Source organism: Dicentrarchus labrax, unplaced genomic scaffold, assembly GCF_905237075.1.
Source record: "Dicentrarchus labrax unplaced genomic scaffold, dlabrax2021, whole genome shotgun sequence".
Classification (NCBI taxonomy): Eukaryota; Metazoa; Chordata; class Actinopteri; family Moronidae; genus Dicentrarchus; species Dicentrarchus labrax.
Genome location: NW_026136704.1, coordinates 10,948,201 through 10,967,347, shown reverse-complemented (window position 1 = coordinate 10,967,347; position 19,147 = coordinate 10,948,201). Strand labels below are relative to the sequence as shown.

Here is a 19,147-nt window from a genome sequence, read left to right as displayed (position 1 = left end):
ACGGCGTCACATTCCCGCCGAGAATGCTGGGAAGTGCAGTCCCAATCACCATAGGGAAGAACGTTAATTGATCTGCTCTTGCAAAGGCAAAACTAAGGCATAAATAGTTTAACCCCTTCAGACCCTGTGTCCATTACAATGGACGTCACTTGACAGGGGCTTCTTTTTTACTTTTTGCGACATTTAACAGACAAAAATAGGTATGATGTTGTCATATGATGTTGGTATTTTAAGAATTGTTTGGACCCGATGTCCATTGAAATGGACAAGAAAAATAACAATTAAAGGGTTTTGATTAAGAAAAAAAAAATTTTTTATTGATTCTCATTTCTGGTTGCATAAAGGATGGGGGAAAAAGTCATTATTATATTTTTCACACTTGGAACATAAGGCGGGTCTGAAGGGGCTACATCCTCTGGCACTTTTTCCTTATTTTATGCTATAATCTACAATGCCATCAGTTGATTAAGGAAGCATGTAGAGGCGCATGGCTAGCCAAGGCAGATGTCACAGATGCATTTAAGTCATGCATTACACCTTCACATTGGCATCTGTTTGGTTTAAATGAAGAGAAATGTACTTCTTAGTTAGGCTCACCTTTGGTTGTTACAGCAGCCCCAATATTTGATACCTATCAGAGGCTCTCTGCTGGATTCTTTTAAATAACTGCAACTGCTTTCGTGCTCCATCTCGTAGACGATTTTCTGTTAGTTGACTATCAATTCAAAATCAGACCATGCATTTTTGCTCTTAAATATACCTTTTAAACATTAGGTCTTCTGCTAGCCAAGGAGAAACATCAGGCCTGTAAGGCTAGAGTCTAGGCTTCACTCTAGATAGTGTACTGATGAAAAATTGCATCAAAGAGGTAATGAAAGCAGCAGGCAGTAGTAATTTTCAAAAGAGAACTGCTCTCCTTGCTTAGACATCTTAAATTGGCATGTGTGTTATTCCCCAGGGAAGTTCCCCTATATCCAGGCTTCTGGACCTCTCCGATTTATAGAGAACTCAATGATATGGTGAGCTTGGAGAAGGGCTGCAGATCCGAGCCCCAGTCCTGATCTCTTCTGTGTGATAATGGTATGGCATCTCCTTATTTTACAATGAGCAGCTAAAATCATCATTTGCCATTAATTATAAAAGACGCAGCATATTGAGTACTTATAAATGAATCGAACACTGTGTGCCAGTTCACCCTGGAAGCTTTATGTCAACAGCAAGGTCTAATAGTGTGACTGCTATGATCTACTAGATCACTAATGAACAGCTTTGCTGAGCTTAGAAGACAGAGAGCAAACATGAGGGGCATTTAGGGAAGAGCAATGGATCCTCAAGTTTTTCGGTGTTGGGTACAGAAATAATGGAGATATAATTCATTCAAACATACAGTAGTAGTGGCATGATTGACCTGTATGATAACCACCCTTCCGTAGGTTTTGGGGGGGTATTTTAATAATCAGTGGTTCACAGACATATGGCTAAAATACTGTCATCCTTGCCAGCTAATGCCTCTTCTACCTTTTTTTAATGAATGTACAATTGTTTCATGTTTCTGTGGGGAAAAGACTGGTCATGGGAACATGTCATGTTTTTTCGACAATGAGGCAACTGCCAACATCATTTACAAGGGCGTTCTTCAGTTCCATTCATTAATAGATTTGTAAGACGCCTCACTTGGTTATCTATGTTGGGTAAATTCATTATTAGAGCAGCTCATATTCCAGGCTTGGATAACAATTGCTGATTTTTGTCCCGTTTGAATCGCAGAATTTCTCCAGCTGTGCCCGGAGGCAGCGCCATCCAGCCTGACTTGCCCCCCATTTTCACAAACCGTGTTAGAGTAAACACAACCATGCAATATACAGGCTATCTACTGCTCAGTATATGCGATCTGGCTTAGCTAATCTACATTAAAATAACTCATTCAATTCGCATAAATGCAGCATCCGTAGCTCCTGTCTCGACGCTAAGGCTATGGGTAAATGCTCATTATCTGCTTACGAACGATACCTCCTGCCTGAGGCCAAGCAAATCTTGATGCTCAAAAGCAATGAGTGCCTTGTAATTTCCGGCTTAAATTCATTAATGTATAGCAAATTTCTGGGGATATCTCTAGTATACTTAGCCTTGTACTTCAACTAGTGTCTGCTTAGACGTATTGGTTTATAGTCCTGCTGGCTCCTCTTACTGGCACTTCCATGTAGCTCATGGAAGGGAGGTTGCCTGGTGTGGTTCTTTGGGGGTCTCTGCTGCCGCTCTCCTTGTCTTAAACCTTTCCATGTATGCACATGGAAGGTTTCCACGTAGGCACGTGGAAGGACAAGGAGGTCCCATACAGAGCCACACCACCAAATATAACCCTCTGTTCGGGAAATATGTTTTTGCTGGTTTAATTTAAATACACTCTAGCATAACTTCTGAGGGATCTCTTTATTAATCTTCAGCCAAGTTACTTAACTAGTATCTGCATAAATTATTGGCTTTATTACTGTTATTTATTTCTTACAAAAATTTGCGCTGCTGGCTCCTCTTACCGGCACTTCCATGTAGCTCATGGAAGGGAGGTTGCCTGGTATGGTTCTTTGGGGGTCTCTGCTGCCGCTCTCCTTGTCTTAAACTTTTCCATGTATGCACATGGAAGGGCAGGGAGGTGTGCTCTCCCTGCCTTAAGGTTTTCCATGTAGGCATGCAGAAGGACAAGGAGGTCCCAGAACAGAGCCATACCGCCAAATGTAATTCTGCTTGGAATATAAGATATTTTGACGAAAGTGGTCCTGACTGAAATTGAGCATAGCGTTAGTTCAGGCAGGGCACGAAGTCAGGCTTAGCTTTCAGTTACAGCTATATCATACGATCACAGCTAGTCATAAACATACATCAGCTGATTCCTCTAAGCTTCCCATTGGATACCATGCACAGTCAGCTGACAGCTCACCTGATTTCCTCAAGCATCCAATTGGCTAACATCTACATGGCGCCTTATTTAAGCTGCTTTAGCCTGCCTGCCTATCTCTGCTGCTCCTCTACAAGCCTTTTTGCACCCACCTCCACCCCAGCTCCTCCTTTTTATGTTGTTTCTAATTAATCAATGTCATTTTCTGATTGCCATTGATGCTTGCTCTGTTCTGTACCCTGGGGGGTCTCTGCTGCCGCTCTCCTTGTCTTAAACTTTTCCATGTATGCACATGGAAGGGCAGGGAGGTGTGCTCTCCCTGCCTTAAGGTTTTCCACGTAGGCACGCGGAAGGACAAGGAGGTCCCAGAACAGAGCCATACCGCCAAATGTAATTCTGCTTGGAATATAAGATATTTTGACGAAAGTGGTCCTGACTGAATTGGTATTATATGGTACTATATCCTGACAAAAGGGGATTTCTCTAGATCTGCCCCTGCCTGACGCTGACTTGCATTAATATGACAGTGTGGTTCCATGGTGTCGGGCTGATGAACACTTACCCAAACAGGAAGTCTTTTGATCCATGTCAAGTGTGTACCGGGACTATCAGAGGAGCTGTTAATAATTTCCAGGTTGCTGCTGACTGTAACCATGATGCCATCTGTAATGCTGTGGAGCCTCAGAGATCATCAACAAGAAGCAAAGAAAGCTGTTCTGGTGCCTGACAACCCCCCAAACTCTCTCAGCAAGCAGTAAACAGTGCTTAACAACAGGGACCCACTAATTATTTATAGGTTACACATCATTTGTAATGAATATTTGATTATGTATCTATTTCAAAATGTTTTGGGAGGCTAATTATTACCAAGATGTTAAAAATGAACGCAGACAAAGGCTTTGATTTACTAACTGTTCTGAAACAAGAATACATAATAAATAGATTATTGTGTGCTATAAATGCTTATAAATATAAATTATAATTATATAAATTATCTTCAGAGGATAGCTTTTTGCCTTCAAAGATAATAAATTAAATGTGAACCGACCCTCAACCACATCACCACCGGTCAAAGGAACTCGATATACAATGTGTGGATCCTCAGTGTCAGTGTCCTCTTCAAGCTTCAAGGTAATAATCTGCAGTCTCATTCATTTCATTTTAGATATCAGGACTATTTTCACAGGGTTTAGAAATAAGTGTAGTAATGTGATTCAATTGAACGATGTTGGGATTGTGACGAGATAGTTGGAGGCAGTGTTGAGTGTGAGTTCTGGCTGTAGTACATCTCAAAATGAAATGTCTAAATTATGACATTTTTCACCTGTTTAGAGCAGAGCTTTGATGAGAACATAACTGTGACTGCCAGGAATCCAAATATGTATCTGTTGCCTTTTATGTGAGTACTGTAATGTGAGGATAGACTGTTGTAGCAGCATCCAGCAACACATTAGCCAGGTATTAACCCTGTAACACCCCTTGTTGTAAAATTACGTTACCTTTAGCCATCCTAAAAAACAATTTGTTATATTTTATCTTATGTTTTACCACATTTACATAGTCATTGGGTCCTATTGTTCAGTCTCACAATGCTATTGGATGGTACATTTGTTTATAAGTCCCGCCTTATGGCCATGAACTCACTCAACCTCTCAAGGTTTCCTTCGAACAACATCTCTTTGTTTCATTGGACTAGATTCATCAGATTCAAGTAAGTAAAATGTCTTTTACATTTTTTTGGGTTGTTATTACAATGTCCAGAGCATGTACATATGTAGTTATTGTGGAATAGATTCATCAAATTTCATTTAGAGCTTGTTATATATTTGTTGCAATTCTACAACACTGGGTGAGTGTGGTAGTCAAAATAGCAGGCTTGTTGCAGTGGGCCCAAACAGGTTGCATTCCCTCCACTACACCACTGCCTGAAACAGAGTATTTTCTTTATACATGGACAGTATACATTCTACCCTTGTGTTGTGTTCTGGTCAAATTTGACTGATTTAAAAGTTTTATCTCTAAAAAATGTAGTTAATTTGACCAGACTGACCTAAAATTCCATGACTTTGTCCACAAAGAGGATATCAACAGACAATTCAGTTCTGGGAAAGGTGAAAATGTTCCTGAATGTGGGGTGTGGATATAAGTGGGGGTATGCATGTTTTCCTTTTAGTATGATAATTAGAGAGCACAAAACACAGTATTGTTATGTCAAGGCAGTATTGTTTGACTAAATGGCTGGTGATTGGGATGCATATTTCTGTTAGCATGATAAGTAGAGAGCATAACAAGCTGTCAAGGCAGCATGAAAGTATCCTATCAAGGGGAAATTCAGCAGCATCAAGCAATATATGCAAGGCAAGCCAAACCCATTGGGATTCAAAGTGTGGGTGACAACTGGAATCTCTGGCATGATGTGTGACGTCTACCAAGGCAGTGTCAACGGAATACGAGCCAAATCCGAACTTGGATTGTCAGGGGATGTTGTGATGAAGCTTGCTTCCTCTCATCCAGAAGATCAGAACTACAAAATGTATGCAGACAACTACTTCACCTGTGTTCCATTATTAGTGAAACTCCTTGATCAGGGAATTCATTACGTGGGAACAGCCAGGCAGGTGTGCCTACCCAACTGTAACCTTGAAGACGAGAATAGCTTGAAGAAAAAGGGGAGATGAAGCTATGACGTCAGAGTGGAGGGGAATCACAACACCTGTGCTGTCAAATGGTATGACAACAGGGCCGTCACACATCCTTTGCTGGACCTGAACCTGTGCCAGCCACCAGAACCTACATTGAAGTTGAGAGGCCTTACATTGTTGGTGCCTACAACAAGTACATGGGAGGTATGGATTTGTTGGACTCATTTACAGCCAAATATAAGTTCCCCATCAAATCCCTTCGCTGGTACATGTACATCTTCTGGCACACCATCATCCTCGCTGTGGTCAATGCCTGGCTCCTCTACAAGCGGGACTGCAAAGCTCTCAAGATATCTAGCAAAGAGACAATGAACAGGAGACAGTTTCAGGCACAGCTAGCATCCTCTCTCATCCTGGTAAACACAACACTTCGAACTCCAAAGAGAGGACAACCATCTTCAGGCAAAGGGAGCCCAGCATCACAGACAGTGACATCAGAAAGCCCTCTGAATGCTCAGAAGAGACCATCCAAGAGATGTGCACACCTCCCATTGGATGTACGCAAGGACCTAGTTGCACATTTCCCAGTGAAGACAGGGAGGGATGCTGCAGACATTGCAATAAAGGATACACCAACACGCAATGCAGCAAGTGTGATGTTCGCCTTTGCTTTTCAGAGGACAAGAACAGTTTTTGGGACTTTCACTAACAATGAAAGTCAGTCATGAACAGAAAAAAAGGAATGAAGAAGTTGCTAGAAAAAGCTAGAGTTTTATCCTGTTTAATAGTTTTTTTAATAAATGACTTCATAAAAATATGACTAATGTGTGATTATTATTAATGTAATATACCTTTATGGGGCTAAGTAAGCAATCAACCCTGCAAATGAACCCTTAGTTGTTCTGAATTGTTGTTCAGACAACGTGAGTACAAATACAGAAATTCTGCTCCAAACTAAGCCCAATGGTGCAATATTACAACATTTCTCTATAAACTTACGTAAATTTTTTTTTTTAAAAACTCTTTAATTTCTGCATCAAATGCCTCCTACAACAACATCTGAAAGGTAAAATAATTTTTTTTTTAAGGTTTTTCTATATTTGGGTCTTACAGGGTTAAAATGTTCCACGCTGCAATACTTGCTGGCGGGTTTATTTAGTCTAGACTGAATCTCTTCACCTTTCATTTACATGGTCTGGCCTCACTAATAGAGCTGATTTGGCCCATCTCAGGGAGCTGAGAGTTGAATCAATTAGCTTCTTTTGTCTCCCACAGGAACACACTACCTAGAATAGCGTACACCCTGACCAAGCATATTGGATTCACTTTAACACAGCTCTGATGCTGGCAGGCAGCCTGGATGGTGTGATGTGCCAGATAGGAGGGGGGGAGAGAGAGAGAGTGTGGGAAACAGTTTGAGGGAAACAAGGACGGAATGAGAGACAGGGTGCAGGAAGATTCTGTCCGTCACTCAGAGCTTTATTACATCTGAGATTTATTAGCTGCTTCTGCTTCCTCCTCCTAGCTGTCTTTCAGTCTTCTCCACTTTCTACAGCTCACACACTGTGTGTGTGTGTGTGTGTGTGTGTGTGTGTGTGTGTGTGTGTGTGTGTGTGTGTGCGTGTGTGTGTGTGTGTGTTACACTGTGAGCTCTATGGGAAAGAAGATCTCCACCAGTTTTCTAGGAATATCCCAGTCAGATAGGGAGCTTTGACTCTGTTACTTTTCTGGTTGTTACATACATCATAGTCTAGTTCCTTACTGACTCTATGCACACACACACACACACACACACACACAAGCCAACCACACACAGAGAAAGTAGAGTAGAATCAGTGTGTGTCAGAGATCAGATTCAACATGTATTTTAACCACGAAGGTCCCCTGAGGTGAGGAGCAAAGTGATACTTAATGACAGGTTTTAGTTTTACATCCCAGTGTGGAGGATCAAAGTGTCCCTGTCTTCCTTTCTCTGGCTGCAGCTTTAAACAGGTGAAGTGCTGTATAGGTTGTGCTTCAGTGAGTCTGACATCTTTTAGTTGCCAGGGATTCACCCGCTGAGGGTCATAAAGATGGAGGGAATAGAAGGGAGGCTTATTTTCTTCTCTCAGACTGACACTGAGAAGTTGTATCTGGATGTGTTTCTTTATCAAATAACAGATTATTTCCTCCGATGTATAAACTGATTTATAATGTCCTGATATGATTTGCTGGTTTTAATACCTAACACTCAGTACATTGTCGCTCTTAGCTTTACTAAGGACAGTGACGTCCCTCTTCTCCCTAAAATATGCTTCTGCCCACCGACTGCTGCAGCTCTTTTTATATAACTTAACGGGAACTTCACTCTTCAAAGAGTTGCTTTAACACTTTGATCTTCTAATGCGCCCGTTCATCTTGGTGCCAGAGACTCCCTCTCATGATGCTAACATTTAATTAATTAGACAAATTGCATAATGTCATTTTCATTAGAAGCTCCTTTGCACATATACTGAAGGAAGAGAACTGTTTTTTTTTCTTCTATTTTCTGTGAAATTGTATTTTACCTTCCTTCAATGAATCTTCTTTAGATAAGGTACATGTCAAGAAAAATGCTCGGTTTATTGGGTACGTTGTGTTTGTGGGGTTCCAGATCAGGTCAGGATTTAGGAGAAAAGGTGCCTAACATCATTTAGATCCACAGGTCTGGATCACCATAAGGGCAGGTAAAATAAACTGCTACTGCTAGCAGGTGAGCTCATTGATATCTATACTTCCTCCATAAATGTACACAGCAATTACAGGGACCATTGGACAGCAACACAACAGGTCAATGAATAATAGGACATAAAGTAAACAATGTTTATAAATGCTGCACCCTCCGTTCCTGCACTGATGTTAGCGCTGACTTTTTGTTTTGGATGTCAAGTCATCATCTGAACAATGGAACCTTCACACTGCCAGAGAAGAAGAAAAGAAACAGTCAGGCAACATTTTGCTGTAGCTTCTTCTTTCTTGCAGTCGCACACAAACCATCATCCCAGCGGGAGCTCTGTCCTGGAAATCAAAAGGAGAAATGGATTTTCAGACCAAAAAGGAAAGTAGTGGATAGTGTTTAAACTTTGAGCTGCCTCTCTCCTTCAGTCAGGGATCAGATACTCTGACTCTGTGTGTCTGTGGAGTATGTTATATTCTATAGTTGTTTCTGTATAAAGAAAAGTTGGCTTCTGATGTAAATGTAAAACCTTCATCCAACACTAGTCCATGACTGATCACAAAGGGATTTAGTGTGTGGGAAGACAGCAGCCCACAAGTAGAGGTATGTTGTTGAATGACATCAGGGGAGTACTCTGAATGCATTCATCAAACACTTGTATTAATATCTCTGAACATCCCCACTCATCCTGGAAAAATATTAATGACTGTTGGGACTGAAGCAGCATCAAGTATCTCACACTTTTCACAAAATATCACAGAATAAAAACAGAGATATAAAATCTAATTCTCTTTTTCTCATTTAGCTGATCAGGGCTCCTCTTATAAGAACAATATAACATACTCATACTCTGCCTGGATTAAAGATTGTATGAGACCTGCTTGTTCATTTCAGGGACAGAGTGTGTTATGTAACAGCTGTTGTTTCTGTTCTCTTGGAAAAGACTATAAAATGGTACATAGATGGGAAAAGCTGCTTTGCATATAAAAGGCATTGCCAAATAATCAAATGCAACCTTCAGACTCTTAACACATCTGTTTTATAAGCATCAAGATCAAGGAAATTCTTCCATTGTTGTAATTGAGAACCAGGTTCTCAAGAGATGTGCAGTAAAACTGGAGAGTAAGGAGCAGACTCAAACCCAACGTTAGTTTTGAGTTTTTCAAGTTTGTAAAAAATAAATAGTTATTCCCCGATGGCTCTGGAAGTGACAAATGTCTGTAGAGTCATTTTGGTTGGGAGGATTCTGAAGATGACCTACAACAAAATATTCCCTTTAGCTCCGTTATTAAGGAGCAGTGCTGTGCCATCCATATTCTCCTGCCTTTCCAGGGGAAGAAGCAGACAGAGAACATGCTCCAGGAAAAACATGACCTAGAGCTGAAATTGATCCTGGAAACATTCACACAGAGAAACCGTAAATATAGAAGTACTGTTTAAGATTTGTCTAAGCTTTGCTCGTGTATTTGGATTCTTATCACGTAGGTACAGATGAGTTCATGTGTTGGAAAGTTCAGTCACATGTTCAATATTTAACCAATAGTTATCGAGTTAGATTGATTGAGAATGGTCTGCTCTGTAAAGTTCTCCTGTTACCCTCTTTGCTGCCAGTAGAGTAGTTCCAACAGGAACCCGAAGATATCTGTTTAATAATGTAGCTCGACAGCAACAAAGTGTTCTTTAATCTTCCATCAACTGCTCTGTGATGAACCATACTCACACCAGTAAACCTCTGTATGCTTTTAAAAGAAGGTTCAGTAAATATAACCTATTGTCACTTGAATAATTCATACTCTCTCCCTCTGAAGTCTGTCTGTACAGTCTGCTGACTGCGGGTGGTCAGTGCCCGTCTGAGACAAATCCTTTTGTCCACACAAAGACATCCATGTTGTCAAATATCTAGTGTGTATAAGATACAGCAGACACTTCAGTGTGTAGGAAGGTGCCAAACTGCCTGTGAGTTTAAACTTTTCCAACATATTTACATTCTTCTCACATTTTATGCAGTTTTCAGAGTTTTTGGGATGCCAGCCTGAAGTCATGATGTACTATGTTAATGTGGCCAAAATATTCTCTTAATAACACTGTAGTGATAATTAAATATTGCCCTATATTAGCTCTGTGTTTCTACTCCTCCCTACTAACTTAATTATTGTCATTAGATTCTGTCTATGTATTATTTTGTCATCTTAATCCCTGAGTGCCCATCAAGTTGTCTGGTCAAAGCAAACGTCCACATTCAGACAGCTGGGTTGAGCGTGGCTGTCTTGATCAATTCATGATTTGGAAAATGTGACCCTGTTTCTACAATGTGTTTGTAGACTGTAGAGTACAGTTAGATGAAAGGATCACTGAGAAGAACCAACACATCATCAGCTGTCGTATGATGAAACCTCCTCCATCTCCTGTCTTCATCCTCTCTCCTCTGCTCTTTTTATCCACACTCTGTTTTGAAATGCAAGCCAACCCAATCAGTGTCTTTTTATACAGCACATTTCATATTTTAAAATGCAGAGTACTTGAAAAAAAATTACCCAGAGAGCAAAGAAGATTAAGGGAAGTATGACATTTCTTGAGTCAGTGCTGGATGAAAATGTGTCAGCAGGCTGGGAGCTCCAAGTTTCTTGTCCCAATGATCCACTCCACTGGGCTGTAGAAAGCTGCACTCAGCTCCAGATTACAGGCTCCAACATGTCCTGCACTTATTTATTGGTACATGTATTTATTATACATAAATGTAATTACATTTTTCCAGGTTCCATTAGAGATAAAATGCCACAGAAATCACAGTTCAATTTATCAAACCAACCAGCAGACAACTTGTCACCGTCTGTAAAATATAATGTTGAGCTGTAGCTTATATTCTTACTGAAGGCATTTAACATTCCTGGTAAATTCCCACCCCTCCACACACAGAGAAGAAAGTCTATCTCTGCACTTTACATACATGTCTTTAGTTTCTGTGGAGCAGCACCAGATCAGAAAGATGTGGTGTGACTCCTGCTGCAGGGGGTTAGGCTGATAAGAAGCAATAAAACACTCTGGCAGCTGCTCTCTAGCTGTAAACCTGTAATGAGAGAAGAATGAGTCTGACTGGAGCAGCTACCTCTCACAGAGCAGTGGAGAGAGACAGCATCAGGACCACCACTGGAGGCCAACATCTCCTGATGACAAAGACCTGAAGCACTAATTCTGCTCATATGGGATGATGCCACACTGCCTCTCATTAAATCGTTAGTAAAGCACTGGTACATATTAGTGTCAGTGGGAAATGTATCACTACACTAGACCATCACTGGCTGTTAAAGAGACAAGACAATAGAAACAGACAACAGAAACGTGTGTAGGGGACAGGACACTTTGGCCAACTGTCCAAAGTCCTGCTCTGTCCCATCATCCTTCCTCTGTACCATCCTTTTTCATCTTCTCATTCTCACTCTGTTTCATTAAGGTTGTCCAGTCTCTCAGTTTGTGTCTAGTTAATGATTTACTGATGTGACTGATTCGTTGCTGTTAGAGTCCAGAGGAACCTGTGTGAGAGAAGTACAGCAGAGACACAAAGACAGGTAAAAAGAGAGACTGTCTACTGAGATTCAGAGCAATATCTTTAAATGCCTCCCTCTAACAAGAGCCACATATTCTCTCTCTCTCTCTCTCTCTCTCTCTCTCCATTTTTCTCTCCTGTTCTCACCACAGGCTTTTAAAAATAAACCTTGATCAGCAGTGACAGTAATTTATATGGTAATTCACCAAAGAAACACTTCACACATTAGAGTACCCACAGTTTAGTAGAGTGGAAATTAGATATTTTGACCACATTTATCTGTTTGTCCCTGTTGTCAGAGACGTGGAGAGGGCACCTCTCACATGACAGCAGTCAGATATTTGAATGATGATTTTGTCCAGAGTCACCTCCTGTGTGTCAGACCCTCAGCAGCGTATTAGACATTTAATGAGACAATACAGTAAGGATCATATTCCACCTTTTCTAGCAGCACATCACTGCAGGTTGTGGTAAAGAAGTGGAGGATCAGCTGGCAGTTTAGAGTAAACCACGGATTCCTCAAGACCTGTTAAAGTCGATCTAGGACGAGTGGATTTCAGCAATATTGAGCGAGACAGATGATCTGAGGTCTTTACAGAGGACACAGTCAGGATGAACAGTGCATTACTCTGCAGGTCACATGTGGTTGAAATATAAAAGTTATAATATGCTGCAGAAACGCGCTATGCACTCCCGATGCTGTCTCTCTATTCATAACTTACACACAACCTTTAATGAAGTTACAGTGACGTTCTCCCAGATGAGCCCTGGTTGCACCTAAGCATGTCTTTGGACTGTGGGGGGGGACACCTACACAGACAAGTAGAGAACATGCTGGGCTGCTTATGTTTTCAGTGTGTTACATTGCCTGTTGTTGCTACTGCCTCAGTTTATGTAATGTATATTATTGCAGTGACAGATTATTGTTCTTTATTTAGTTTTTTGTCTGCTTCCGGCTGTCTTATAGACTAGATATCTGAACATTTAATAACTGAGGGGCGTTTCCTTTTCTGATCTCGGACCTTTTAAACTGATCAGCAATGTTATTTATATGGTAATTTACCAATGAAACACCTCACTCATTACCTGAATTTCAGTTGAATGGAAATGGCATTTGCTCTGTGAGTGATAAGGTGATGGTTTCTATCTCCTGTTTTCCAGAGCTTCATTTACGGTGGCTGAGAGATATCAACAAACTGCAAATGATGCCACACAACTGCAAAAGCCACAACACAAAGGAAGTGAGCAAGAGCGGATATTGACAAAGAAACAGGGCAGACTACCTTTACCTGCAGACGCATTGCCTACATATGTGGAAGAGGAAAGCTCTAGCCTGTTTGAGAGCATGAAGTATTTTAGCTAATGGCCACAAAGCAGGTTTAGTGGAAACTCTTAGTTTGATTATCTCTAGCAAACTAATGAGATCCTTGAAATGTCCCACCCAGCAGAGACTGAACTGGTTCAGCAACAGTTAAACTAAAATCTGAAAAAAACAGTGTGGATGAAGTGACTTGTAATGTGCTGTCTATTATGTTTCACTTCTGTCCTCCCACTAACAATTGAAGTGAACAGGTGTGATGAATTGGTAGTTTAAAAGTGGAGAACTGGCCTCAAAACTCAATTTTCAGTCTAGTAGAGAATTTAGCAACATTGTAACATCAGTGTGAATCCAAAAAACACATCTGTCAGCAGTGCTGGACATTATCTCTGTTAGGTTGCTCATCAGTTGGAGCATCTTAACAGAGATAATATCAGAGGGGTAGCCATGCTCACTTATCTGTACTGTTGAATGCTCATCTAAGGTACTGCCATCAGCTTCCAGACATTTTATACTGCAGCCGTCGACTACAGCATCATGTGATCAGAGCTGCTGACTTTCAAATAGGTGGAGGCAGTAAGCTGAGAGCAAACATCAGACACACTGACTCTCACTCTCCAGATGTTTGCATCAGGGTCTGTTTTATTATGTTGTGTCATGCTGGCAGTGTTAGGGGAGGCTCCAGGAGTCCAAAAACTGGACCATTCAAATACAATTACTCTTAATTTAATAAATTAAAACTGTAACTAATTATTAATAGTACATTTTTGTGGGTGTTTGCCTGTGTGTGAAGGTGCAGTCCATCGTAGGAATGGTAGCCTTTGGGCAGAAACATCTTCAGTTCTTCAATAAATGTGAGCTTTTTTCTTTCTTCAACCTCCAAATCCCAGTCACTACTGCCAGCTCATGTTTTGATGGTGTAAGTGACCTTTGAGTGGACCTCCGACTCTCCAGTGCATTCTTAAATGTTTGATGGCTGGTCCCCAAAACCAGCAGGAAAATCATCTTTCTCCTCCCCCAGGTCATGAGCATGAAAGAGGAGAATGTTTGTATTACTGGAACTTTTTGTAATATATTAGAGAAAACAATGCACTTCCCAGAAGGACTTCTCTGTTACCTTTGAACTGTTTTAGTGCATTGAGTTTGTCACTTGTGGTTAATAATGGTCTAAATGAACAGTGATTTTGCCACAGTGACAGAAACCAATAACAATCACTGAGCAGAAAGAGTGTTTGCTCCGTTATGGTTTATTGGAATTAATTTCTCATTAGTTTTATGATGATTCATGCAGATTCCTCAAAGGTCCTGTTCTGCAAGCCTTGCACTTTCTCTACACAAATACAGTATGCCTGATTTGTGTAAGATAGAGAGCAGTTTGGTAGATAGCGTTATCATGGGAATTGCACAGATGTGGAACAATTTGAATAATTTGAATTAGAAATGTGACTGGATATATATATATATATATATATATATATATATATATATATATATATATATTTTTATAGGTTAATTTATTAAGAATTGCGTGAGGAATAAACCATGTGTGGTTGTTGGACACATCTTCATGTCTTCCCTTGCTGAATCTTTGTGAGTTCTTGGTTGGTCCAGTGAACTGGGCTTGATGATGTGTGAGCTGAACTTTATCAGCAGTGATAGGGAGTACTAAACTAAATGTAAATAAACTAGTAATGCCACCACTGAGGAGGTGGGTTTGAATGTGAATTTTTATTTGTATTAATATAAATTCATAAAGGATTGTGGGAAGAAACCGGAGCATCAGGAGTAAAAAAAGAGAAAAAATGGGAAAAGAGAGTATTATTATAGCGTTTTCCTTGGCAGAGCAGAAGGAGGCATGTCTCTCTCATTATAACATCCACAATGCGTTCAACAGATTGTTTGTTTGTTGCTGGGACTAATAAGGTAGACTTTAATGATGCCTGTGTGGAAAGAGACTGTACATTTTGATTTTAACCCTGAACTATTGGTCATGATTCCAGCAGTATTTACACACACACACACACATGCACACACACACACACACACACACACACACACACACACACATCCTGCTGCTTCTGTAGACTTCTGTACCACTGAGTTAGTTCTCAGAGCTGTCATCAAGACTCAAGGCTCTTCTGTAGAACAAACTGTTTGTATGAGTGTGTGTGTGTGTGTGTGTGTGTGTGTGTGTGTGTGTGTGTGTGTGTGCGTATGTCTGTTTCTTGTCTGAGAGATTGTCTGGCTCCACAGGAGTCCTGTCACCATCTGACACACCAGAGGGGAATAGTGTGTGTGCATGTGTTTTTGTGTGTATTCCCTAAGGTGAAAATTAGATTATTTCACACCAAATTACTTACAAGTCTTTGTAAGTTAATAAATGTGTCATGTGTTTGTTTGACAGTACACACAGAGAAATAGGAGTATCATTTATGTGATAATTGATCAGTTTTGATAGCCCAAATTAACTGATTGCACCAACACAGTTTGGTGCCCCTTTAAACCATTGTTGGGTTTCAAACACGACGCAGTTATCTTTGCCGAGCTGCAGTTAATAAACACTGTTGCCGGTTAATAAAGAGTTGTATTTCATTCTCACTTTTGTCAGGCACAAAGTCACAGAACAGTCCTGGAAGACACAGATAGACAGTCAGCTGTTAGTGAGACAGACAGAGTGGAGAGATTCACTGCAGGCTGCACATCAACTTAATGTTACTGATGTGACAATCAAACACATAAACCCACGGCTGCCTCACACTGTAGTTGTTCTCCCAGAGGGTCTAAATAGATAGATATTTTCCTTTATATAACAAATTACTTCAATCCAAATGTATCTTATGTAGGCCAGAACCCTGCAGCCAGTTTAAATGAAGACCACATCCTCACATGATGTGAACTTTGTGAGTCTGAAGTCAGTGTTTGTTCTATGGTCAGCCAGAGGGATGGTGTGTGTCCCCTCAGTGTCCAGTCCTTGGTGCTGTTCTCTCATATTTTCCCATGTTCACCTATAGCTCATGCAAAGCTGGACAGCCAGGGGGCTGGAGCTTGTCTTGTTACTAGTTGGACCTCAGCTCTCTCTGTCTACACACAGACTGACCTCCATCTTCTGTCCTCCAAACCAGGACAAAACTCATTCAATCATGTCATTGTCAGCTGCAGCATATTGGGAGAGCTTTACATTGGATCCGTAAGAGCTGTTTGGTTATGTTTTACTAATGTTCAGAACTGAAAAAATAACATGGGACATTTGTAGTGTAAAAGATAAATGTTCCTTATTTAAACTGGAACCAATAGTCATATTTTATTTCCACTGTTAACCAAATGGTTTGACATATAATAAAGTGGTAATGTAGTGATCATGCAGCAGGTTAAAGCATGGAGAGCTCTGTGTTTCCATTCAAGCCTCAAGGAAACAAAGTCAAGGTACAGTTAATGATGGCTGATGACACCATCTGCTACGTGTTACCATAAAATGCTGATGCCGACAGTTTAGCTCAGTTGTTTCCTCTTTGGAAGTGTTTCCACATCATGCTTCACCTGCTGCACACATACTCTACATAGTCGTTCCCAAACTTTTTCCTTAAGGGACCCTTTTTATCACTGAGTTTACTGACGACCCCTAAGTATGAGACACATTGTATAGATATTTAATATTATATGTAATTAACAATCACAGGACAGAACAACTGATAACTGTACTGAGAACACAAATAGTGAACACAATATCTGTAGTTAGTTTGTGTAAAACGAGAGGTTTGGAGATAATTATTTCCTGTGAGCATCAGGGATGAGTTCTCCTGATATTTTAAGTACCTTTTTATACATTTATTTTATACATTTATAATTTTTTTTAGTGCTGTCAAACGATTAAAATATTTAATCACGATTAATCGGATTAATGTCATAGTTAACTCGCAATTAATCGCACATTTTTATCTATTCTAAATGTCCCTTGATTTCTTTTTGTCCCATTATTTTTTCTCATTTTAATGCTCTTATCAACATGGAAAAGTGGATTGGCTTGCTTTGTGCAAATGTTGTTTTTATGGAAAACAACATTGGCATATACTGTAGTGTGTAATTTCATTGTCGCCTGGCTTTGACGAGGGGGCGGAGAATTTGCATCAGCTGTGTGTTTGGCCATCAAGTGGTATTTCAGACTGGACGTGCTGCGATGATAGCTCAGTTCACAACGACAAAACACACAGATCACTTTGGTCTTGTCAATGGAACCATTTGGCAACTTTTTAAAAGTAAACTTTCCATTCAGAATATTATTGGCATCCATTTCGGCGTCTCGCACTCGCCATCCACTCAAAACGTAACGTCTACTACTCTTAAACAAGTGTGTGCGGCATGCCTGTTGTTTTGTTTCCGGTCTAGCTAGATCCAGTGTGGTGTTGTAGTTTTTCTAACATTACTTTTTGTTGCAACAGCATGTGAAAAAAACTACAAAGTGTGCTAGGCCAAAAAGAATGTTAATCTTGCGATAAAAAAATTGACACCTTTCAAATGGATTTGCGTTAACACCGTTAATAACACGTTGAACTGACAGCACAAATTTTTCATATACATTTATAATTTTAAATAATCACACAAACCAAATAGGTGTCTTTCTTTCTATTTTTATTTTTTCACAATTTCAGTGTTTTCTGCTGCTTTACTTCTTCTGTGGTTCTTCCAGGCGGCTGAACACAGAGTTTCCCTAAATCCTTCATCATCATCATGTCATCTTGATATTGGTCATCTGTCCTCCTTCATCCAACTGTTAATGCTGTCTCTGTAAGTTAATGGGAAATAATTCAATTATGCTCAGCAGCTTCTCACCACAGAGCATTGTTTACTCTTTGTTACTGCACTGCATTGTTTACCTCTACAAGCTTATTCCACCTAGCACTAATTACCCAGTCTTTAATGTGCTTTAATCCACTTAAAGAAGGGAGCAGTTAATGGTCTGCCAGCTCTTGAGGGCACTGTTTGTGTGCCTGCATGTGTGCGTGCAATCAGTGTTGGTCGTTCAAACGTTGTGGACAGCCTGATTTATGGAGGAATACCATTATTTATGGGATATTCTTCCATTAGAATTTCCTGTCTGACTCAGCAAGAATGATGGAGAATTTAACTTTACCTGTAATAGTGACGTCTCTACTGAGAGACACACTGAGGTTATTATACAGCAGTGATTGGTTAGGGTCTAAGATGTAATTATTGATTTATTGTGGTGACTGGTTGCTCTCTGGTTGTGACATAGTTTCAACAGACTGATTTTTAGAGGGCTGGAGTACTCAGAAACCTTTAGGTCAAAGGTCACTATAAATACAGATTGATGTTCACTGTTGTCTTAATGAGATGGTGGGATGTGGAGGTGGATCAGTTCCTTGCTTCTGTCCCTCTAATGCTCACACAGACATGTGCTCCTTTGAACTAAAAGGAACATAAGAAAGCAAAGTGCATTTTGATGTTCACAGGAACAGCAGGATGAATTCTGTTTCTTTCATAGACAAAATAATGCAACAAGGTTTTCTCTGCTGCAGGTCTCTTTTCTTCTTCTGTGTGTGTGTGTGGTAGTCTCTCTTTCTCCAAGGTCTGCTGATACACTGTTAATGTGGGATGTGTGTGAGACTCCAGGGTGTGGACATTTTAGTCTTCATCTATCCAAGTGAGTGCTATAATTGGTCCCACAGAAATAAGAGTAGTATGAACCATTAATACATATATGAACTGTCACATGTAGTCGTTGCGTTTTTCCTTACATAGATAGTATTCTATTACTGGATACAGTAACACAACAGTACATATGCGAGTTTTACTTGTCTACATTTCTAGTAGTACAATAGATCCAAGGTGAACTACTTACTAACACTGTCTTCCAGTTTAAGCCATTAAAAATACAGAATCTCACCAGTCCCAAATAGATCTCTTATTGTCTAAATGTCACAGCAGAAAACAGTAAAATCTGTTTTATTGTCTTCTGGATAAGGTTAGTTAGTTAAGGTTAGTTTACATCATTAAATATTTCACTGACATACTATATATTCATGGAACTTATACATTC

The 19,147-nt window shown here is 40.1% G+C and overlaps 1 protein-coding gene across 3 annotated transcripts in view; it reads left to right on the top strand.

The window, feature by feature from the left end:
* The window catches only part of lsamp (limbic system associated membrane protein), a 1,177,706-nt gene that overhangs the window by 389,958 nt on the left and 768,601 nt on the right, over positions 1-19,147 (top strand). The gene's annotated exons all lie outside the window — the stretch shown is intronic.